Source organism: Phyllobates terribilis, unplaced genomic scaffold (genome assembly GCF_046119375.1).
Source record: "Phyllobates terribilis strain yellow unplaced genomic scaffold, ASM4611937v1 Scaffold_2__4_contigs__length_985480577, whole genome shotgun sequence".
Taxonomy (NCBI): Eukaryota; Metazoa; Chordata; class Amphibia; order Anura; family Dendrobatidae; genus Phyllobates; species Phyllobates terribilis.
The window spans coordinates 797,538,307-797,563,982 of record NW_027362762.1 but is presented as its reverse complement, the minus strand read 5'-3'; the positions used below and the strand labels follow the sequence as shown (position 1 = coordinate 797,563,982).

Here is a 25,676-nt window from a genome sequence, read left to right as displayed (position 1 = left end):
ATTACTTTGCTGTGTGTTTATGGCCTGTGAGAGGTGCTATCACTGGCCGCTCACAGGCATCACGTGACCCCCGGCTGCAGCCGGCTCTGACATCCGCTGATGTCGCGTCAAGTTCCGGCTGCAGCTGGGCGTGACTCGGTGCTGCGTTCCACGATGAGTGATGGGCGGGGTTACCCTGCGCATCACACCCAGCATCCACCGCGCGCTTTCCCTCTCCTCATTTATTTTCCCATTTCCCTTTCCCTCTCCTCAAGCACGCGGTGGATGCTGGGTGTGATGTGCGGGGCAACCCTGCATCCACCACGTCACTGATGTCACGTCTCCCTTGACGTGACATCAGCGGAAGAAAAAGCCGTCTGCAGCTGGGGTCACGCCGATGCCTGTGAGTAGCCAGCAATAGCGCCGCTCACAGGCCATAAAGACACAGCAAGGTAATTACAAAAACACTTATGGGCCCAAGGTAAATACATTGGGGCATTTATCAAAAGTACTGGACAACTTCTTTATGCCAGCTCTGATTAGCCGCAGTTATTGTGTGACATAATCATCTCTCATCCCTGGGAGAGCGAGTGTCTACACCCCTGTAACGGCGTCGGCCCCTGAGGTCTGTATAGGTGTTATTATTTTCCAGCGCCGCTGGAGTAAAATGTGCCTAATTCATTAAGAGGCGCACAGCACTTAATGATTTAGGAGACTGGAGTCCATTTCTTTGCTAATTTATGCCACTAGTGAATAAATATTGAAAAATTTTCCTGGCAGACTTTGCCACAAACCATTCACGTCCCAGCTGCATCCACTTTGGCAAAACTGTCCAGGAATGGTGTAAAAACTCCAATAGTTGCTAAATTTGCAAACTTAGGACATTTCAAGATGTTTCTTTTAAAGGGATATGTAATGTCTGTATACTCTTTTGCTTCCTCCCCTGCCCAGGAGATGTCTGTGTCTGACCGTGTATGGAACATACCACAAGTTTTAAAATGAACTTTTGTTCGTGGGAAAACCCCTTAAAGTGAATAGTGTGGTCTCTCGTGAACTTATAGTCGATGCCAACATTTTCCCCTTGTTCTTTGTGTTTATTATTACCAAATTAACTTTAATAAGAGAAAATGCATTCCAGCAAAAAAACTTTTACAGAGAAATTTTAGGAACGTTTTAAGTTTTCTGCAGCAGCTGAAATTTTAACATTAATTTCTTTCATTTGGAAGAGGTGAAGACAGGTCACCCACCACCAATGGGTGGAGTTTCATTAGTTCTGTCACTGCCCGTACGGGACTTTCCTGTACAGCTTCTGTCTGTGTTTTGATGGATAGGACTCATACGTATTGGGGCTTTTGGGACAGTTCTCATGTTAGTGTTTTTTTGCGGATTGTGTGTCCTCAAAAAAACTCACGGTGACATGTAGGGTTTCATGGATCAGCATTACCCATACAGGTTTATGGGTCTGTGAAGACTCCATGACTGCACACAATCATCCATGGTTAATATTATAATGTTAGGAGGAGCTTTGCTATTTTAATTTATTTTTCATACAAGGAGATCCCAGATGGTAAAACCTGACACACTGATGGAAATCAGATCAAAAGCACTGATGAAAATTGGATCGGTTTTTGTGTGCCAGAAAAATCACTATCTGAATGAGGCCTAACGCTTTAGAATATGTGGATTGTACTTCGAGTGTACAGATGGGAAAAATCCACTGCGTGTTACAGTAGGAACATTTGTGAATGAAGTTTTCAAAAACTTTTATATGCAGAGAATATTTGCTGTGTGATTGCCAGACGCTGCTGATTTTGTAGATTTGAAGTCATACTGCAGATGTCACTACAAACTGAACCCTGTGTGATGCAAAATGAGTGACTTAGGCTGCGTGCCCACTATGCGTTTTTTTTAGCGTTTTCGCAGCGGCAATTCTGCTGCAGAAACGCTTAAAAAACGCTTGCTAGAAGGCCTGCCATTTCCCCAATGATAATCCGCATGTGCTGTGCACATGCTGTGGAAATTTCCGCTGCGGATTATCATTGCGGAAAAATCCGCAGCACTACCAATTATTATGCAGAATCGCGCCGTTTTCAACGCCATTGACTTCCATTGGACCGCATGACATCCGCATCACTACATGTGCACATGCGGATATCATGCAGTTCAATGTGCGGATGGTACCCTGGTTTGGGGAAGAGGAGACTCTCCTCCAGACCCGGGTACCATAGTACCTGTAAAAAAAAAAAGAATAAAATAAAAAATATACATTATACTCACCTTCTGATGGCCCCCGGTGTCCTTATCCGATCCGTCCTGGCTTGCCGGCAGCTCGCGATGGTCTAAAAGGACCTGCCATGACGTCATTTAGTCATGTGACGGGTCACGCGACCGCTGACGTCTGCGGTCGCGTGACCTGTCACATGACTAAATGACGTCATGGCAGGTCCTCTTAGAACACCGGGGACATCGGACGGATCGGATAAGGACACCGGGGGCCATCAGAACATAAGTATAATATTTATTAGTTATTTTTTATTTTTTACCATTCTTTAATGGTCACACTATATAAATCCATGCCGGTTTAATGGATTTATATAGTGTGACCAAGTTGTCAAGCACTTTCCAAGTGATGCTAAAATTGCTTGGAAAGCGCTTGTCAACCCGCATGCGGAAATGCATGTGAAGAACGCTTCACATCCACATGTCCCTGGCAGGAAAAACGCATGTTCAATCCGCATGTACAATCCACATGTACAATCCGCATGCGTTTTCTCTGCCAGGGAGATGCAGAAACGCTCAGGAAAAATCCAGAGCATTTCTGCATCGTGGGCACATAGCCTTAACCAAACTTTCTGCCATGAAATCCACAGTGAGTTTGCTATGGTATTTTGGTAATATTCTGTGTGAGCACATACTCTTGGGTAAGGTCACACAGTGCAGTAATCTTTTTGCAATGTGGTTTGTTGCTGTGTGAATTATGCAGATTATCAGTATGTCATTGCAGCTGGATGCAATTTGGCTGTAATTTCATTCCTGGACCTCATTCAGACGTCCCTTTTGTCTGTCTGCTGTTTTTTTTTTTTTGTTTTTTTTTTTTTTTTCAGATTTTATTTTTGCATACAAGAAAACACTGTTTTTTTCATCAGTGTGCTGGATCTGATCTGCATCTATTTTTGGTCCATGTGTCTACCAATGCAGCATCCAATATTCTTGTGCAAAAAAAATCTTAAAATAAATAATAAAAACTTATATCCATTAAACCCAGGGATGGGTAGCTTTTTTTCTGCCAAGGGCCATTTGGATATTTATACCATCCTTCAGGGGCCGTTCAAATTGCATGCTAATTCCTCCCACATCCTGACGCTGGCACATGCCTCAGCATTCAGTAGTGAACACCATGTGTGCGTGCTCACAGAGCATGAAGAAATTAAAGGGCCAGCGGAAGTCAAAATACAGTTGACGGACCAAGCTCTGCGGTCCCGGGAATCTGCCCGAGGGCCATAAATGGCTCGCCTGCCTGAGGTTCCCCACCCCTGCATTAAACAGTAAAAAATGGATAGCACTAGGATGGCATATGGATCAAAAATGGATGTCGTTTTTTTTTATCTATGTATTTTTGTTCAAATGTTTTTCTTCTTTTTTGGACAGAAAAAAAAAATAACCCTATACAGTGTTTTTGGTAATATGTTCTATTCATGAAAACCAAAGATTGAACCAGTACAGGCATGTGTATAAGACCTGTGAAAAATAAGCGGAGAGATTGCATTGGTGCATCAGACAACAAACTTTCCAATGTGGCAGATTTATTATTACTATATTATAATTAGATATCTATAATTGGACTATATGGGCCAGCGTCTTTTTTATTACTATTTGGTGCATGTCAAACTACATCCCCTTTCCCTCTAAGCCAAACCCCCTTGTGTGTCGGCACTCAAAAAGTGTCTAAAACTCCTATACATAGCAAAAATGTTGGCATATTTTAAAAATTAAATCTGCCCCCAGTTTTTTGTGACAGTCTCTTTTTTAGGGTGTGGTGTGTAGGTGTACATACTTTAAATGTAGAATAAGAAATAACAATGGCAGGGTGTTTGTCAGTGAAACACTTAATAGCTCTTAATTGTTTTCTGTGGATAATCTGAAGTGGGTGTTACATCATGTGCTGTGTTACTTACTATCTGCTAGACACACGTCTCTGTGCCGGGTAGGTGGAGACAACTGGGAATGGACTGGTTTTTGGAATGCTTTCTTTTGACATTCGTGCTGAATATTTGTATTTTGACACTGAACTTGCCTGAAGCCATCATAATTTTTGACATTCTAACGTTATTCTGCTCAGCTAATGACCTAGGCCTTGTATATAGGGTAAATCTATATAGTGAAGAGTCTCTTAAAGCGAATCATTCGATTTCACAATACAAAGTGCAGACATGTTTAAAGGGAGTGTGTCATGTCCTTGATGCCTCACTTGGTCTTACAGTACCATCTTGGGGAGGCTGATTTCATTGCTTATCTGGTACTGGGGGCAGTATGGGAGGCATCAAGAATGTGACAGGTTTGCTTTAACATCTTAGAACAAAATGACGTAGCAATAGTTACTATTTGATATGGTCACATCTGAAAAGTCTGGACTATGAAACCATAAAATTAACCCATATGGAAAAAGTCAGTTGTAATGTTACATTTTTTTTATTTTTTTTTTTTTAAGGGAGGTGTGGTGACCGAAAAAACACAAGTACTCCAAATTCGTATCAATAAACTAGTTAGCTGGAAAAAAGCCCTCACTTCACTCCGTCAATGGAAAAATAAAAACAAGTCTCAAAAAATGACAACCAATTTTTTTTTTTTTACCACTTAACCACTTTACAGCCTGGGGCGAATTAGTACGCACCAGGCTGTCACCCCCTACTCCAGCGCTGAGCCCACACTGAACCGGGCACATGTCAGCTGATTCTTACAGCTGACATGTGTCCGCAACAGCCACGGGTAGAATCGCGATCCACCCGCGGCTGTTAACATGTTAAATGCCGCTGTTAATCTCTGACAGCGGCATTTAACATCGCCACGCCGGAAGCACGTCACTGACCCCGTCACGTGATCGCGGGTCACTGATGGGTGGGCATGACAACCCTGGGTCTGGAGCAGATCCCAGTGGTTGTCATGCGCTGATCGCTATGAGCGCTACCTAGTGGTCGGCGCTCATAGCACAGGAGCATTTCTGCTACATAAAGCTGATCTGCTCATCACCTCTATGTAGCAGAGGCGATTAGACAAGTGCTGCTTCTAGTCTCCTATGGAGACTATAGAAGCATGCAAAAAGTGAAAAAAAAAATGTTTTTAAAAAATTAAATGATAAAAGTTTAAATCACCTCCCTTTCGCCCCATTCAAAATAAAATAATTAAAAAAAAAAAAACAGATACACATGTTTGGTATCGCTGCGTTCAGAATCGCCCGATCTATCAATATAAAAAAAGGATGAATCCGATTGGTTAACGGCGTAACGAGAAAAAAATTCTAAACGCCAGAATTACATTTTTTTGGTTGCTGCAACATTGCAATACAATGAATAACGGGCGATCAAAACATCGTATCTACCCCAAAATGGTATCAATAAAAACTTGAGCTCGTCGCGCAAAAAATAGGCCCTCACCCGGCCCCAGATCCTGAAAAATGGAGACACTACAGGTCTTGGAAAATGGCACCATTTTTTTTTTTTTTAAGCAAATTTGGGATTTTTTTTTCACCACTTAAATAAAAAAGAATCTCTACATGTTTGGTGTCGATGAACTCATAATGACCTGGAGAATAATAATGGCAGGTCAGTTTTAGCATTCAGTGAACGTGGTAAAAAAAAAAAAAAACTGCAGTATTGCACTTTTTTTTGCAATTTCATCGCACTCGGAATTTTTTTCCCGTTTTCCCGTACACAATATGGTAAAACCAGTAATTTCGTTCAAAAGTACAACTTATCCCGCAAAAAATGAGCCCTCACTCGGCCATATTGACCAAAAAATAAAAACGCTATGGCTCTGGGAACAAGGGGAGCAAAAAAATGCAAAAACGGAAAATCCCAAGTTTGTGAAGTTATGCAAGTTTGGTATCACTCTAATTGCACTGACCTGGAGAATCCTCTTTCCAGGTAATTTTTACCATACAATGAATACTGTTAAAAACAAAACCTAAAAAACAATGGTGGAATGTTTTGATTTTTTTCCACTCACTTGGAAATGTTTCTGTTTTATATTTTCCGAACATTATTTGATAAAATGGATGGTGTCATTCCAAACTACAACTTTTCTCGCAAAGGACAAGCACTCATACGACTATATCAATGGGAAAAAAAAACGTATGGCTCTTGAAAAAAGGAGCGGGAAAAAATTCAAAACTTAAAAAAAAAAAAAAACAATTCTACCTGGAGGCAGAGGGTCAGAGGATATGGACAGCTTTTTGGGTGGCATTTTTTGTGTTTTTTTTTTTTAAATGCATGTATTTTGGACTAAAATCACTTTTTTAGTTGGGTTTAATTAATCATCCTCTTTTACAGGCTGCTGAAGGAGTTAAAATGGAATTGGGTCATCTCTAAAACATAACTTTAAATTTTAAATCCCAAAACACACAGCAGGTGCTTAGCTGTGTATACTAGCCGGCAACTGCTGTGAATGGCATGGGCACAACTCTTCTGCCCTTTCTGTTCCCAAGACTTAACTGTACACCGGATTACAATAAAGTGCCTACACTCTGGATGTGCTGTTGCATTTATTCGCCAGAATAGATCTCGTACTTACTTTGACAATCCATGTTAGGATCACTGTATAATCGTGATATCATAATAAATCCAGTTAAGGAGTGAATACATTTAGAATTATGAGATCCTTAAATCTCCACACACCCAGCCTGACTGACAGCTGGGATTTGTACTAGCCAGTGTGAGATTTTAACAGCCACAGCAGGGAGGGACAATGGGGAGCTGTCAGTCAGGCTAATAAAGATTAGTTAGTACAGTAGTCTCATCAGGTCTAAGATATTTAAGGTCCCAATTATATCTGCATTATTAATTCCATATTTTTGTTTCTATAAAATGGCAATGCAGAGATGGACAGGATCTTAAATATCTCATGATTGGTAAGGAACAAAGATATAAAAATAATAGAAGTGTCAAATGTACTTTTGAGTTTAATAGTTTAAAGGGTTGTTCCATTATTTTTATATTGATGATCTAAATTTAGGAATTTAGAAAGTGGGGGATCTGCAGTCCTGATCGTCAGCAACTCCTAGACAGTTGATGGAACTGTGCAGTTTAGCACTGCAACTAACATCGCATTGCACAAGCATTCAGGACATCTGATCGGTGGGGTTTCTAGGACCCACACTAATCTAATATTGATGACTTATCTAATATTGATGACTTATTCCAAGGGCTCGAGGAAACGACTGTACTTTCAGACCGACTGCAATCTGACAAAACATCTGATCACACTCGAACCAATGTTAGGGTGCTTTCACATTATGTTTAGGAACGCGTTCGCTGGTCCCGTCGGTGCATACGTCCGAACCCCCAGCAAAATGGGATCTGGACATATGCGCCAACTGGGGCCATAGACTATATTTATGCCTGCAGACCGCACGTGCCCACAAACAAACTGCTGAAGTCAGCTGCAGTAAAGGCCTGACCAACATCACAAAGGAAGAAACCCAGCGTTTGGTGACGTCCATGGTTTTCAGACTTCAGGCAGTCATTGCCTGCAAAGGATTCTCTACCATAAATAAATAAAATGCTCATTTTTAATACTTTGTTAATACTTAATTAGTCCAATTACTTTTGAGACCCTGAAATGAGGAGACTTTGTAGAAAAAATGGTTGCAATTTTTGTTCAACCCCTTTAATTAAACCTGAAAGTCTCCACTTCAATTGCATCTCAGTTGTTTCATTTTAAATAAAAATAGTGGCCTGCAGAGCCCAAATCACAAAGATTAGGTCACTGTCCAAATATTTCTGGACCTAACAGTATCGAAAAAATTTTGGAAAATAAACTCTTGCTCTGTGCTGAAGTTTCTCTGGTCCCCAGTTTCCTTGAAATGAGACGTATGATCATAGTGTCCAAAGCATGACTGGACAGAATTCTACAGGATTTGTATACAACGAGCCCTGAAGCTAATTAGCTCAGTGCCCATAAGACATGTAAAGGATCTGAGATCTGAAAATGTTTACATACGATAAATAACAATGCCGGCATTCTAGTAAAGTACACAAGTAAAAACCGGGACAGCTATGGTAGTACCAACGTTTTACAGGCTGCTTCATTGTATGGATGAAGATAAATTTGCAGTGCAAATTTTTATTTATTTATTTATTTATTTTTACACCTATAAAATAAACACTGCAAGACTGATATTTTGATAACCACAAAGCAAAGACACAGTTTTTCTCCAATGGATCATTATTGTCCCCTGGTTTCTCATATTCGCTGGGCATGATTAAAAAAATAAAATAAGTATAATAATCTCCAATATCATTTTAGTGGGGAGAGGAAAATAACACTGTGCACAGCACTAGATTGTATCCTGTAGACGTCGCTGATAAAGGGGTTTGGTAATGTGTCCCTCTGTTAAGCTATAAAATTTCAGTCCGGATTGCCATGCAGATAGGGGAGAAGACTGCGCTAAATAAGGGAGCAGCACTTCTCAGACAAGGACAACGGCACTGAACCAGTAATGACTATATATAAGGGAAGAGTCAGAAGTCTATGTAACTCAGACAAGGATCGCTACGCAATGCTTAGACTGGCTGTCAGCTCTCACAAAAGGACCGTGACAACATGTATTTCTATGCAGCTGTGATGCTCGGGTCGGGAGGGCCGATGACCAGTGCGTTGCGATCCTCATCTGAGTTTCACGGCCGTCCGACTCTTCCCTTAGTATCTCTTATATTGCTGTTTCAAGGACACTTGGGAAAGTAATTCTAAAATGACTAACACCTTTCAAGGAAACCTGTCATGTAAAGTAACGCTATTAACCTGCAGGTTAATAGAATTCTGACACCATGCGGCACCTGCACTGAGAGCCCCGCTGCAGGGAGGAAATGAGCTTCATACCCCCACCACCACCCTCCTTCAGCATTCGCTCCACTGAGAACGCTACTACCGGTGCCACCCCTATGACTGGAAGCTGATCGATGCCAGGGGGAATTAAGTTTATTTCCTCCCAGCAGCGGGGTTCTCATTGCAGGCGCCGCACCGTGTCAGAACACTATTAACTTGCAGATTAACCTCAGATCTGCAGGTTAATAGTGTTATTTTACATGATAGATTCCCTTTTAATTCAAAAGAGTTTATACAATCATGGGGTGTAAGTAGGAGCTTTTCTCCTTGTGGAATGTGCCAAGATAAGGAGGCTTATAGGTCATGCAGTGATCCCCTGGGAATGTAAATCTGCAAATATCCTCTTCAGTGTGGACTGGACCTCTAGTGCCATATACTGGGGGTAGAAATCCTAAAAGTCAATATGGACCCTTTCAAGAGCTCATTAAAAGGTCGATATTGACTTTTAGGGTTGCTACCGCAGTAAAGATCCAGTCCTCTTCTTCTCTGAAGAGAATATTTGTGACGCGCCCCCTGGGCCATATTCTTTAGGGGGAATATCCGGAGCCGGATCAGATGGGAGTTGTAGTCTTCCGAGTGGCTGTGACCCGGTCCGTGCCCAGGGTGTCAAACTCAGTTGTATGTGGCAGTCCTACAGATGTTATTAAGTTCTTTATTGTCGACTACGCCACCCGTTGTATTGCGGTCACTATGGCCGCCGCTGCAGCAGGGTCCGCTGAGGCTGATGGTGTAGGTGCAGCTTTTGATGGTATAACCCCCAACGGGTGGGGTATAGCCTCAGGGGGTCAGGTGCAGAGGATGGAGGTTGTGGTGGTGCAGCATAGATGTTAAAGGAAGACAGAGTCGGGTTGTGCAGTTTAGGGTATTTACTCACTGCTGATGTTCCGGTCACTCCAGCTTCAAGTGACCTCCCGAGCCGTGCTGCGTCCACCAGGTTCTGGATCCAGCCAACCCCCAAGCGAGTCCGGAGCGTGACCCTGAGCTCTCCTTCTGTCCTTTCTCTGGCCGTCCCCACTATTGATCCACCCAGGTCCAGCTCCCTCGGGCCTTCTGTTGGGTGACCCTTGGCCTTGGGTTCCCTGACCCTCCACGTGGTATGCCTTCGTGGTGGATGTGGTGGGTGGCCGTGGCAGACGCTGCCCACGGCCTCCGGTCTCTGGCTGGGGTGTGTTTTTGCCCCCACCAGCTTGGGTTCCGGTACCCTAATGCCGGCTCTTCACCCGTTGTTTTAATTTGGGATCTTAGAGTCCTCTCTTCTGCTTCCCCCTCTGGGTCTCTCTTTCTTTCTCCTCTCTCTCTCTGGGTCTCTCTTCTCCTCTTCCTGTGACTCCTCTGCAAAAGCTGACAGACTGACTGACCCTGTTCTCTGATGGTGCCCACCTTATATACACCCTCTATGTGTGAGCTCAGGTGACCAGCACCCAATGAGCTCCTATCTTTACCCAGGCTGCTCCCCCTATCTGCCCCTACACTACTTGGGATGTACCACCCCCCTCCCACTCCAGCCAGGAACAGACTCGGTCGTACCTGCACATTTCTAAGTGGGAGTACCGTCGGCCTGTTCCTCGGAAATGGGATGTGTGTAGTGCATGCAGCCTACCGAGCTCAGTTCCACACTCCATCCTTACCCGGGAGTGGAATATCACACCTCTGGGTTGAGGTGCAATACCCCTGTAGCAGCCGAATCCTCAGGGTGCTACATTTGCATATTAATAAAATTTCCACATTTACTGGTTAGGAAATACAGACATTTTTACATATTACTCCCATTTTTGCTGGCTCAAAAGTAAATGGACAACAGGAAACTCCTATTTGGTCAGTCAATGCTTATACTGTAGTTAGAATTTTGTTCTCTTGAGAGACTGAATAGGGGCTATTGTAAATCATGCTCATTCCTGGTGAGGTCAGATGACTGAATCGTTCCACTGGCAGCCATACATGCCCATGCCATAACACTGCCTCCACAACAGATGATGTGGTATGCTTTGTATCATCGGCCCTTCCTTTCCATCTTCATTGTGTTCTGTTCTCATCATTTTGGTACAATGTAATCTGGGTATTAGTTTGATTCTGTCTACAGTGAGATGTTGCGGCATGTACATTACTCTCTGGTAAATTGTCCAGTCATTTACCATATATCTGGCCATACACGAGACTATGGCTATCAGTCAAAAGCTTGCTCTGCTGACTGCTATCTAATGTGTATGGCTAAAAAACCCAGATTACATTGTACCAGAACACCGCTGTGTATGCACTCGTGCAGGAGCAGAACTTTCTTCCTGAGCAGCGCGTACATGAAAAGGGTTAGGAGTTACATAGATTGGAAAAAGACCTAGCTCCATCAAGTTCAACCTTTCTCCACCAATTATACATTTTATAACTAAATTACCTATAACCCACAATGTTATGTGTACTGAGGAAATCATCCAGCCCTTTTTTAAGAGCTGTTATAGTGTCTGCCATCACTACGTCTAGTGGTCGGCATTCCACAGTCTGACTACTTTAACTGTAAAGAACCCTTTCCTATTTATCTGTCGGAATCACCTTTCTCCACCTGTAATGAGTGCCCCCTGGTCCTTTAGTATGGTCATTGGAAGGAATAAGTCGTGTGCCAGTACTTTTGAGTGATAAGTGGGATATCAGGACCCAGATCTCTGCTGATCTGCAGGCCCTGCGACATATTAAAAAACATAGTATAGGTATACTTTAAAGGGAACCTGTCAGTATGATCAACCCTCCAAAGCCATCTATATGAGCATGTAGTTCATAGGAAGCTGAATAAAATGATACCTTGATATCTGTAATTCAGTGTCTTATTCCAGAGAAATCCACGTTTTTTCTGAGCTGTTCAGGACTATGGGCTGAACACTGATCTGCATGAGAATCTGCCTCTAGAGATTATTTTTAATAAAAGGGGGAGTCACCAGTGTGAGACATGTAAAAACTGACAGTCTGCTCTCCTGATCAACTTGTCTCACACTGGTAACTCCCCTTTTCATTTACAATAAGCTTTGGAGACGGATTCTCAGAGATGTCTATGCCTGGTCCGTAGATCTTAACAGCTCCTTTACAAAATATGAAAAAATGCGAGTTTCTCTGGAATAAGACATCGGATCACAGCTGTCAATGTATCATTTTATGCAGCTTCCTATGACCTACATGACATATAGACAGCTTAGGCGGGTTGATCCTACTGACAGATTCCCTTTAAAGAGTAACCACAGACCAGAGCACAAAGGTCACCTTAAACTGCTGCATTCTTTATACATGGGCATTTACTAATGCGGTACAGTGCCCACCGTGCTGTAAAATCCTTGTGAAGTTATAATACTCATAATGGTGGTCTCTTGATTTTTAATATATCATAGCTATATATTAACAACTATAGATTAAAAAATATAGCACCAGACATTAAGAATTACAATGTAAAATATTATCCGCTGTTTGCTACATATTCTAGTGCCAGCCGAGTGTAATATACTGCTTATCCGACTGATTTCTGTGTGGTTCCTTTTGTGTCCATTCACTTTATCTGCAGTGTCCTTCTTGAAACCAATATTACACTTTTACGTTGCGTATTACTTTCTCTTACTTGTTACAGTATAATAGTTAATGTGTACCAAAAAGAAATTCCTATAGTCGGAACTATGCCAAGAGGCACATACGCCCGAGCCTCACCCTGCTTCACCTTGCACTCCTTAATAGTGGGCAGATACCTGAAGCTGACAGCACATTTTCATGGTCCTAATTTTTAGCTTTATGCATAGAGGGCATCATACTTGACTGGATAATTTGGAGTACAGAACGTAAATTGTCTTTAACGAAGCATATATATTTTTATGGATTGCTGTCAATTTGCCTTTATGACAGCATCCCTTACATTCATTTTGAGAAATTTGAATACAATCTCTTCAATTTATGACCTGGTGTAATACATCCTTTGGCTTGTAAATTGAAGTGATATGTTAGTGGTAGATAAAAGCTGAAGTGTTCATTATAGTAAAGACCCTTTTTAAAAAGTTCATCTACATGGTGCTGCCATAGTCCTTTCCTTGGGTCCTCTTGGTTAAAAGAAGTGCATGGAGAGCTAGGGTTTAGACATGCACTAGCATTTCAATGTTTCTGTCTCATTAGGCCACGTGCACACGTTCAGTATTTGGTTAGTTTTTTACCTCAAGCCAAAACCAGGAGTGGGTGATGAATACAGAAGTGGTGACGTGTTTCTATTATACTTTTCCTCTGATTGTTCCACTCCTGATTTTGGCTTACAAATACTGAGGTAAAAAAACTCACCAAATACTCAACATGTGTACGTGGCCTTATATGAAGGGAAAAACAAAAATCATGTCAATGCCTGATTAGTCATGTAGCAGACCCCAACAACCTCCATTGAACACAATGGTGCTTCTGTCATTTGATCAGGAAAAATAATGCGGTATGCACTCTTCATTTGGGAAGATTATTAAAACCACATATCTCTTTTTTGGCTTTACCTATATATATTGGGGGATATTGAAGTTAAAGGGGTTTCAGTGATATTTTAAGACATTGTTTATTCTTTGGGTAGGCCATCAATGTCCCCCACTGCTCAGCAGAAGGTTGGGCAGAGACACTTTCTCTGTAGTACCTGCCTCCCGGCCCAAACCCACCAGCCTCATGAGGCATATATGGAGGCTGTCAAGTCTGAGTCAGGAGATCCGCGAGTGGTCCGTGCATCACAATCCATACTCTGACAGCAACACACGGATGTGTGAATTTGGCCTAAGCCCCATTTTAATGAGATCAGCCACATTACTGCAACTTTTTGACCTGTCTATAGAGTGATTTATATAGATGTACTGAAAATTTATAGCACACATTAAAGCAGGCATGTCTCGAAGAGCTACGGTTTCTTCTACACTAAATTAGTTTCCTAGTGCACTTTACAGTATTAGTCTCCTTGAGTAACCCCTTAGATAAGAAAACCCAATATGCTACTAATTCTTACACCTAAAATGAGGACTTCTCAGTTAATACTAGAAATTACTTTACCTTGTCCTCTAGCAAAGTGGTACACTAAGAGGGCTCATGTAATGAGTGTATACATTGGCGGTGTGCTTCTCAGTGTTTGATCAGATGGCACACGGAGCGATTTTCTTCTCTCTGTCGTGAAAAAAAAAATGGCAGCATTCACTACTCTCTTCCGGGTCTCTGATGAAACTCCTCCATTCAAGTCTATGGGTGCTTAGAAACAGAAATTTGGATCCCACACAGAACATTTGTAGGTCATCTGATTTTTAGGGATATGTTTGTTATTAATCTAGGAAATTGTATTAAATCGCACACGAATGTCACACAGACAAAAAACAACAGGCACACGGATGAAAATTAGATGGAAATAGTCCAAGTTTTTTTTAATGAAGCGCGGACGATTATTCACACGCTCGTCTGCAGCCAGGCTAAGTCCAAGTTCATACAAGCGCATGAATAAAATAATCGAATTTTTCATCCAGAAAAAAGCTGATTTGTCATCCATATAGCATCCGTTTGGTTTAAGATTTGGGCTCTGAAATGGCTGCTTCAGAATATTTATATTGTTGGTTGACTATGTTTGGGGTTGCCATCTTGCCTGGCAGTAAATCTTCCCCAGGCAGCTTAGTGGCGACTTCTACGACAGCATTGTCTATGGCATCTCAGATGATGGATCTCTACTAAAAGTATTTATAATAATATATATCTTATTCTGTCCTAATGTAAGTCCTTTTTAAGAACTAATAATTCCTTTAAATATCCACAGGGGTACACCTATATGCATAGCTGATAGCAGAATATCATAACAAAACCCCTTGCCGGTATGTTGTAGCTATTATTTCTGTTAGCAGCATGTGCCTTGTGCTGACATTCCCTTTAACAGTCTGGCAGGCAGCAGACATGTTTGAATGAGGTTAGCATTTGCTCAATTGGTTTCCAAGGTTACGGAAGAAGATGGGTTAGGGCATGCAGCGCCAATAGCAGAGGAGAGCAGGATTGCTAAGCCGTCCTTATTCTGTCTACACTTTCAAATTCCTTTTGTGCCAGAGGTAGGAAAACATCAGGAAGGTGAGCACTCAGCCTATCTATCTATCTATCTATCTATCTATCTATCTATCTATCTATCTATCTATCTATCTATCTATCTATCTATCTATCTATCTATCTATCTATCTATCTATCTATCTATCTATCTATCTATCTCCTGGAATATCTGATTACAAAGTCTCTGTGCCCTTTTCCATCTTGCATTGTCTGCTTGTGCAGGTTATATATAAAATTAATCCCATTATTTCCTGTTTGTAAGTAAAAATGAAATTTTCCATCATAAATCCGGTGGAGTAGATCTGCGGAGCAGTGTATGACATATTGCCGAGCTTCTATGCTGGAGTTGTTACATGCTAATTACTCTATGGAGAGTAATGTTTTTTCCTCTTTGAAGTCAGTAAATGAGCGACGTTCATTTGTACAAATATGGCTGAAAAAAAGCTCTAAATAACTCCTTCACTGATGGCTATATTACCATACTTGTTTTGTTTCTGTGCTGACTGGTCACTGCCTATGGGAACGCACTGACCAGTCAATGCCTCTAGATGGCGCTATGGCTGGACACTAAGTATAGGGGGTGCCGGGCAGAAGATTACCTGTGGGATTACCTGGTCACTACAAATCATGTACCCAGACCAATGAACCATCTAATGTGTATGATGGTATCACAGCTCTCCACCAATGGCAGATGGGGGGATGGTGAGGCGTGATTGGGCCTTTGAAACTTAATATGCCTGATCTTTTGTTATCAGAAAATAATCAACACCCGCCCTGTTGAGGACACATGCACGATTAGCTGATTTGAGTGTGCATATGTATTGAAGGGTCTTGAGGATTTGTTTGGCCGATGGTTGTTGGCACATGGCCACCTTAACTTTGAGAAGCTGGACATCATGCTACAGGATGAATTTTGAGGCAAAACTGATGCATGTTGTCGTCCAGCTGATGATTTATACATAGATCAGCACAAGTATTCGCAATCATGGGATTTGGGTCTGTTGAGTTACCCTGCAGCAGAACAATCCACCTTTCCAGCTCTGCTTGTTGGGATTTGTAGTTCTGCAGCCTCTCTTAAAAAATCAACTACCATAGATAGAAACAGTAGCTGGCTTCTGTGACTTCTAGGAGAACACATGGAAAATGATGATGCATACTAGTGAGCACTTAGTGTTTGGTGTTGTCTCATTGCAATGGAGAGCGAGTGCAGACCTGTCAGCGGCTGAGCGGCAGCTGTCTGGAGGGGAGAAGGCTTGTAAGGAAAACCAGACAACAAATTATACATAGCTGGATAATTGCATTGTTCTTGGCTTCATGTTTTCCTTACCGTGTGTACACAGATGAAATGTGAGGTAATAGATCTGGAGTGGCGTTCATATTCTGTGCTGCCGCAGACTGGGACTTACTAGAGTTGAATCATGTAGGCCTCATCCACATAGAAATCTTATGTACAACCATAGAGTTTTATTACGACATAATATGCGGTCAATAAGGTGAATGCAGTTTGCAAATTACTTAAAACATCGCACTGGTATACAGTGCCTTGCGAAAATATTCACCCCTCCCCACCCTTTGGCATGTTTTGCTACCTCAAAACCTGGAATTTCATTATTTTTTTTTTTTTAAGGGTTTGCATCAGTTCATGTAAAGAACATGCCTACAACTGTGAACATTTGGTTTTCTTTTTATTGTGAAGCAAACAAGTAAGACAAAATAATTAAACTTCAATGTGCATAACTATTCAACCACCTAAAGTCAGTACTTTTGTAGAGCCTCCTTTTGTGGCAATTACAGTTGCAATTCACTTTGGATAATTCTCTATGAGCTTTCCACATCTTGCCACTGGGATTTTTAGCCATTCCTCAAGGTAAAACTGCTCCAACTCCTTCAAGTTAGATGATTTCCTCTGGTGAACAGCAATCTTCAAGTCTGAGTGACCACAGATTCTCAATTGAATTAAGGTCTGGGCTTTGACAATGCCACTCCAAAATATTTACACGTTTCCCCTTAAACCACTCGAGTGTTGCTTTAGCAGTATGCTTTTATCATTGTCTTGTTGGAAGATTAACCTTCGTCCCAGACTCCAATCACTGACAGACTGAAACAGGTTTTGCTCAAGAATATCCCTATATTTCACACCATCCATCTTCCCCTTGACTTGGACCATTTTCCCTGTACCTGCTGCTGAAAAACATCCCTACAACATGATGCTGCCACCACCATGTTTCACTGTGGGGATGGTGTTCTTGGGGTGATGAGCTGTGTTGGTTTGATGCCAGACATAGCGTTTACCTTGGTGGCCAAAAAGTTCAATTTTGGTCTCATCTGACCACAGCACCTTCCTCCATACATTTGGGGAGTCTCCCACATGTCTTTTGGCAAATTCAAAATGAGCCTTTCAATTTTCGTGTGTAATTAAAGGCTTTTTTCTGCCCACTCTTCCATAAAGGCCACCTCTGTGGTGCATACGGCTTATTGTGGTCGTATGGACAAATACTCAAGTCTGTGGTTGGGAACTCTGCAGCTCCTTTAGGGTGTTTACCTTTGATCTCAGTGCTGGCTCCCTGATTATTGCCCTCCTTGCCCTGGCTGAGAGTTTTGGTGGGTGACCCTCTCTTGGCAGGTTTGTTGTGGTACCATGTTCTTTCCATTTGATGATAATGAATTTTATAGTGTCCCTTGGGATATTTTTTTTTAAAACCCAAACATGACTTGTACTTCTCAACAGCTTTGTCCCTCACTTGTTTGGAGATCTCCTTGGTCTTCATGGTGTTGTTTGGTTAGTGATGCCTCTAGCTTAATGGTGTTGGAACCTTTCAGAAAAGGTGTGTATATACTGACAGACCATGTGACACTTAGATTGCACATACGTGGACTTCCTTTCACTAAGCATGTGACTTATGAAGGTAATTGCTTACACCAGAAATTTTTAGGGGCTTCATCGCAAAAGGAGTGAATACATATGCACAGGCCAATTTTTAGTTATTCGATCCCAAAAATTTAATTTATGACTATATTTTTCTCACTTCACCATCTTTGACTATTTAGTGCTGATGCATCACACACAAATCGAATTACGAAAATATTTAAACACAAGTTGTAATGTAACAAAATAGGTAAAAAGCCAAGGGGGTGAATACTTTCGCAAGACACTGTAATAACTTGGAATTTTAGACATTTTTCTTTAGTTGTTAAGTTATGTCTGTTTCTGCAAAACTTCATCTGCCATAACTGCTCCCTACCTGTTTTTTTGTTTTAGATGTCTAAGCAAATCCTAAAAGGAATACACCTCATGAATGTCTGCCAACTAAGGCGGGTTCTGATACTTGTCTAATGTGTATAGGGGTCTTCTGGCTCCTACAATAGGGAAAGAAAGTAGGATCAAGCATTTTGGACTTTGTATGAGCCAAGGGAGCATGTATATGGGAAACTCAGCAGGAAGATCTCCAGTTCATGGCCGCCAAGAATTCACAATGGTTGTGTGTGCTGTAAAGGTGGTTGTATTGGTTGTCAACAACAGTTTTTCTACAACTTAAGGGTTATTTAGACAAGATGCTGTCATTTTGGTATTAAATGTAAGACCACGTTCTTTTTAGGCATGTATTAAAGGCAAACTCTTTATTTTGTCCGTTGCTTGACAATATCTACACTTTGTGGTTAGGACACAATGACCTCCCTGTATTTCTTTAGTGTAATATTTACTTTGTTTTGCTGCATCTAAATTTTGGCAAGTTATTCCAGACTCCTTCGCATTACCTGCTGCTCCAGGACACCTGCTGTTGAGACATAATAAGATACAACAGCCTTCACGGCTGGGCATCGTTATTTCAATCACCTTTTTTCCGGGCACTGATGTGATGGAGAAATAAAACCCTCTATTTAAATGTGGGTTATGTAGTGATATGAAATTATGAATTCATTATGTGTGACATAATGACATAATTCAGCAGAATTGCAATCCGTTGAATTTAAGGGGCACTCCAGGCATGTGCTGCTGCAACGGTTCTGGGAAAGCAAGTGTGACCATTGTGGTTTCCCTGCATCAAACAGCCATACTTTTGGGTGTTTTGAAAGTTGGCTATACACATTAGATAGAATCTTTCACAGGCTGTCATCTATAAGCGAAAACTATTATTCACTATTAAATTCCACCCTAAAAACTATCATTATGTTTGAAAAAAAAATTCTGTTTTAATCAACTACTTGTATAGATCGGCAGCTCAGGACAAGCTTTAAAGGGAATCTGTCAGCAGTTTTGCCACCTCATCTGAGAGCAGCATAATGTTGGCAAATAGAAGCTGAATCCAACAATGTATCACTTCGATTACTGGGTACAGACGTTCTCTCATAATCTGAGTTTTTAAATTTAGCATGAAGCAGAGCTGAGGAAGCTAACCCCTCCCACACCAGGCTCTGTATGCATAATATCACAGGAGGGGGTGTGTTCACAGACCAGCTAGTCACAGCAATGATAAGCTACTGGTGCTAAAACAATCATAGTAAGCAAACAAAATCTCAGAGCTTGATAAGAGAGGCATATCTGAAATCTGTGTTTTTAACCTTACAGCATGCTTTCTTCAGATTACGTAGCAAAGACCTGCTGACAGTCCCTTTTAAGGCCACAGCCCAACTATCAGTATTCGGTCAGTATTTTTTCTCAGGAGTGGGAGCCAAAACCAGGAGTGGGTGATAAATGCAGAATTGGTGACTTGTTTCTATTATACCTTTTCTCTGATTGTTCCTCACCTGGTTTTGGCTCCCACTCCTGAGAAAAAATACTGATAGTGGGGCTGCGGCCTAAAGGCCATGTACATCTTCAACCATTTTTTTATCCTTCATTTGGAAAGTTAAGCAACTGTATAGTCTTCATTACAAATTTTCTACCGTTTTGCTGTATCTGTTAGTCTTGTATCTATCTGAGATAGATAGATGAACACAAAAGAGATACAGATCCATGAGAACTCCTGGTTCTGACAGCTCCCTGCTTCCTTTTCTCAGTGTTCGGGCTCATTCAGACGTCAGTTTTTCATGTGCAAGTTCTATCTGTGTTTCTTCACAGAACACAATACCCCTTTTATAGTTTGAGGATATTCACATTTTTTTGTTTTGTTCTGTTTCTGGTTCTGTGTTTTCTTTTGTTTTTTTTTGTTTTTTTCCCTGCGTACATGAAAAACCACTGACTCCTGAATTATCAGTAAGGGATAGTAGCATGATGGTATAGGGGATTGTACAAAGATTTGCTCAGCAAGGAGCGATGAGAAAGTATCTCTCAGATGGTAGAGAAAACAGGCTACATATAAAGAGCAAAACACTTTGAGAGGAAATAAGTGCAAGATAGAAGCTGTGCTGATATACACTGCTCAAAAAAAGAAAGGGAACACTCAAATAACACATTCTAGATCTGAATGAATGAAATATTCTCATTGAGTACTTTGTTCTGTACAAAGTTGAATTTGCTGACCACAAAATCACACAAAAATCATCAATGGAAATCAAATTTATTAACCAATGAAGGCCTGGATTTGGAGTCACCCCCAAAATTAAAGTGGAAAAACACACTACTGGCTGATCCAACTTTCATTAAATGTCCTTAAAACAAGTCAAAATGCGGGTCAGTATTGTGTGTGGCCTCCACGTGCCTGTATGACCTCCCTTAACGCCTGGGCATGCTCCTGATGAGGTTGCGGATGGTCTCCTGTGGGATCTCCTCCCAGACCTGGACTAAAGCATCCACCAACTCCTGGACAGTCTGTGGTGCGACATGACGTTGGTGGATGGAGCGAGACATGATGTCCCAGATGTGCTCAATTTGATTCAGGTCTGGGGAACGGGCGGGCCAGTCCATAGCTTCAATGCCTTCATCTTGCAGGAACTGCTGACACACTCCAGCCACATGAGGTCTGGCATTGCCCTGCATTAGGAGGAACCCAGGGCCAACCGCACCAGCATATGGTTTCACAAGGGGTCTGAGGATCTCATCTCGGTACCTAATGGCAGTCAGGCTACCTCTGGCGAGCACATGGAGGGCTGTGCGGCCCTCCAAAGAAATGCCACCCCACACCATTACTGACCCACTGCCAAACCGGTCATGCTGAAAGATGTTACAGGCAGCAGATCGCTCTCCACGGTGTCTCCAGACTCTGTCATGAATGTCACATGTGCTCAGTGTGAACCTGCTTTCATCTGTGAAGAGCACAGGCAGCCAGTGGTGACTTTACCAATCCTGGTGTTCTGTGGCAAATGCCAAGCGTCCTGCACAGTGTTGGGCTGTGAGCACAACCCCCATCTGTGGACGTCGGGCCCTCATACCACCCTCATGGAGTCGGTTTCTAACCTTTTGTGCAGACACATGCACATTTGTGGCTTGCTGGAGGTCATTTTGCTGGGCTCTGGCAGTGCTCCTCCTTTTCCTTCTTGCACAAAGGCAGAGGTAGCGGTCCTGCTGCTGGGTTGTTGCCCACCTACGGCCCCCTCCACGTCTCCTGGTGTACTGGCCTGTCTCCTGGTAGTACCTCCAGCCTCTGGACACTACGCTGACAGACACAGCAAACCTTCTTGCCACAGCTCGCATTGATGTGCCATGCTGGATGAGCTGCAGTACCTGAGCAACTTCTGTAGGTTGTAGAGTCCGTCTCATGCTACCACGAGTGTGAAAGCACAACCAACATTCAAAAGTAACCAAAACATCAGCCAGAAAGCATTGGTACTGAGATGTGGTCTGTGGTCCCCATCTGCAGAACCACTCCTTTATAGAGGGTGTCTTGATAATTGCCAATAATTTCCATCTATTGTCTATTCCATTTGCACAACAGCATGTGAAATTGATTGTCAATCACTGTTGCTTCCTAAGTGGACAGTTTGATTTCACAGAAGTTTGATTTACTTGGAGTTATATTCTGTTGTTTAAGTGTTCCCTTTATTTTTTTGAGCAGTGAAGACTAGTGTTGAGCGAGCACTAAAATGCTCGGGTGCTCGAAGCTCAGGCCGAGCTCACTGTGATACTCGGGTGCTCGACCCGAGCAACGAGCCCAATGTTAGTCTATGGGAGACCTGAACATTTTTGCGGCGGCTCCCCCGGCAGTCTGTAGAAAGCCTAAAAAGTGCCCAAAACAATAGTGACAGTGCTCAAATGACATGGGGACAGCATGGGGATCGCCCCTGGAGGCATTTCTGACCCCCAGGTCACTGCTGTCAACAACGTGGTCAGAGGTATTAAGCCACTTTTACAGGCTCACAATAAAACGTTCAAAAACGAAAGTGAAAGTGCTTTCCTGTGAAATATGTTAACCCCTTAACGACCATGGGTCTTTCTGTTTTTGTGTTTTCCTTTTTTGCTCCCCTTCTTCCCAGAGCCAGAACTTTTTTAATTTTCGTTCAATATGGCCATGTGAGGGCTTATTTTTTGCGGGACCAGTTGTACTTTTAAACACCATCACTGGTTTTACCATATCGTATGCTGGAAAATGGGAAAAAAATTCCAAGTGCAGTGAAACTGCAAAAAAAATGCAATTCCACAGTTGTTTTTTGGGTCCTTTTTTTACCACGTTCACAGATTGCTAAAACTGACCTGCCATCATTATTTTCCAGGTCGTTACGAGTTCATAGACACCAAACATGTATAGGTTATTTTTTATTTAAGTGGTGAAAAAAAAATCCAAATCTTGCTAAAAAAACAAAAAAAAATGACGCCATTTTCCGAGACCCTTAGCTTCTCCATTTTTCAGGATCTGGGGCCAGGTGAGGGCTTATTTTTTGCGTGCCGGGCTGACGTTTTTATTGATACCATTTTGGGGTAGATCCGATGTTTTGATCGCCCGTTATTGCATTTTATTGCAAAGTTGTAGCGACCAAAAAAACTTAATTCTGGCGTTTTAAAATTTTTTTCTTGTTACGCCGTTTACTGATTGTATTAATTCTTCTTTTATATTGATAGATCGGGCGATTTCTGAACGCGGCGATACCAAATATGTGTATGTGTTTTTTTTTTATATATATATATATATTTTATTTTGAATGGGGCGAAAGGGGGGTGACTTAAACTTTTATATATTTTTTATTTTTTTAAAAACTTTTTTTTTACACTTTCTGCTTGCTTCTATAGTCTCCAGAGGAGACTAGAAGCAGCAGTTGTCTGATTGCTTCTACTGTATACAAGCGATGAGCAGATCGCTTGTATGCAGGAGAAATGCTCACTTGCTATGAGCGCTGACCACTAGGTGGCGCTCATAGCAATTGAGACATGACAACCACAGGCGTCTGCTGCAGACCCTGAGTTGTCATGCCCACCCATTGGTGACCCGCGATCACGTGACGGGGTCACTGATGGGCGGGGATTAGGACTCCCGGAAGCGCGAGTTAAATGCCACTGTCAGAGATTTAACATGTTAACAGCCGCGGGTGGATTGCGATTCCAATAATCAGCTGACATGTGCTCTCTTCAGTGCGGGCTCACCGCCGGAGCCCCCGCTGAACCAGCCTTCCCGACCTGGTGCGTACTATTACTGACCAGGTCGGAAAGGGGTTAAGGAACATCCTTTCCAGGGTAAAGACTTGTGTATAAGGTAAAATAAATAACCAAAAACAAAAATACTCCTCCACACCTTGGGCTATGTTCACAAATAGCATTTTTTATGCGTTTTTGCACGTTTGTATTGCTTTCAACCGTGACAAATGCATTCACCGGGAAATGTCATTTTAACATTTTACAACCTTATCTGGCCATGTGCTGTGTGACACATGCATACAGTGCTAAAAAGACATGGGAACAGCATGGGGAAGACCCCTGGAAGCATCTCTGACACCCAGGTCACTGCCTAAAAGTGTGCCCATCAGAAGTGATCCTTGCCGCATCAGAAGATGCAGACTTGCAACTATCCCCGTGCAAGTCCTTGTCCCAGGGCAGTGTTCAATTGTACCTCCCCCATAACTTGCAATACAAGCGCAAGTATGCAGCCTGCCACCCACCCACTCCCAGGCTGCAATACCATACTGCTAGCTTGCTTGCACTTGAAATTGGGCCTTTTAGGCATGTGGAGGTGGAATCTGGCCACCACGTCATGGCTGCGTCGGTAGCCTGGTATTCATACTCAGTCCCCAGCGGCCGGGTGTCCACGCTTGGTCCCCAGCCGTCAGGGGGCGTCCAGGTGTCCATACTCAGTCCCCAGCCGCCCCGCGGCCGGGTGCCCACACACAGTCCCCAGCCGCGTGGGGGTGGCCGGGTGTCCATAAACGGTCCCCAGCCGCCCCTATTTGTCCCGGTGCGCCTTATACACAAGCGCGCATACCAAAACATTACCTGTGCCCTCCCCAGTGCATTTAGTGGGAAGGACAGCCTAACCACAAACACGTGGACAAGTGAATGTGGCCAGGAATGGTCCATCTCACTGAAGCCTTCACACTGGGTTAATATTGTGGAAGCCGGGACACAGTTGGACACTGGGATGCAACACGTCCTCCAGACATAGAGGATTGTGGGTCCTGGGTCAATCAGGCTTCAACACAAAGTTCAGAAGGTAGACAGCAGCAGTGGTCGGCCTCCTACACGAGTAAATTATTCATGATCATGAGGCCATCCACCTCCTTAGCTGTCTGTTCCTTGGAATGCAAGCGCATGTATGTAGTAGCAGCTAGGCCTGAGGTGGTCAGCGTTTTGGCGCATATTCTACCTCCTTCGAGGATTGCTGGATGTTTTCCTGCTACTATCCCAGTTCTATGACTCCCGTTAAAACAAAGCTTCAGGTGATAAATGATGGATGAGGTGGTGGCAAAGGAGAAAGAGCAGGAGGAACAGGGACCATTCACATCAATATCAGGCCAGTCAACCAGATATGTCTTGTAGGATATGTTTTTGTAACAAAAAGAGCGGTTCAGCTACACAGTTATAGGGCATACAGTGAGTGCAATGCCTACCAAAAATTTCGAGCCACTCCAATGCCCCTTGGAAATGACATGGAGGTCAGAGGGCGTTAACTAAACCTTTCTTTCGATTTATAGCAACTGGGTCTCCCGTGCACTGTTGGCCTAAGCAGTGAATGGAAGGCTTTCCAAAAATTATGAGGAACTGCAATGCCCCTTACAAGAGCCATGTGTGGCACCCCAGGGGTCTGGTCACCACAGTAATAGAGATATTACGTCGGAGAGCAAGTGGGAGGTTTCCTGGTCAGGATCCCTTAAACATGCAACATCCTCCTGCCCAAGTCCTGGGAGGGGAGAATTCTGCCCTTATAAACTGGATCTGGGGCGGGGTTGAGTGATTCAGACAACAGTCAGAGTCAGAGTGAGAGCAAGGGAAAGTAACAGCAAGGAGCTCTGTAGGAGCTAGGAGCTAAAGACCAGGGGCTGGAAGCTGAGCAGAGCTCGCCCTGGCAGAAGACAATAGGAACCGGACACAGGAGTCCGAGGCTGTGAGGACTTATATATCCAGCAGCAGAAACCAGCCGGCAGGGGATTTCAGGTCCTCTGGCCATAGAAGCCCGGCGGCTCAGTCACAAGCAAGGGACCAGCACCGCCGTCGTGGAGCGGAGGCTAACAGAAGGCCCCAAGTC

The 25,676-nt window shown here is 42.8% G+C and overlaps 1 protein-coding gene across 12 annotated transcripts in view; it reads left to right on the top strand.

Moving 5' to 3' along the window:
• The window catches only part of MAP7D2 (MAP7 domain containing 2), a 138,528-nt gene that overhangs the window by 22,001 nt on the left and 90,851 nt on the right, over positions 1 to 25,676 (top strand). For 9 of the 12 annotated variants that reach the window (XM_073667491.1, XM_073667489.1, XM_073667483.1 and 6 more), the window contains exon 1: positions 15,077 to 15,156. The exons of the other annotated variants lie outside the window; for them this stretch is intronic. The gene's annotated coding sequence lies outside the window, so the exon portion shown is untranslated. Of the gene's footprint in view, positions 1 to 15,076; positions 15,157 to 25,676 lie in introns of those variants that run through there. 12 annotated transcript variants of the gene reach the window in all.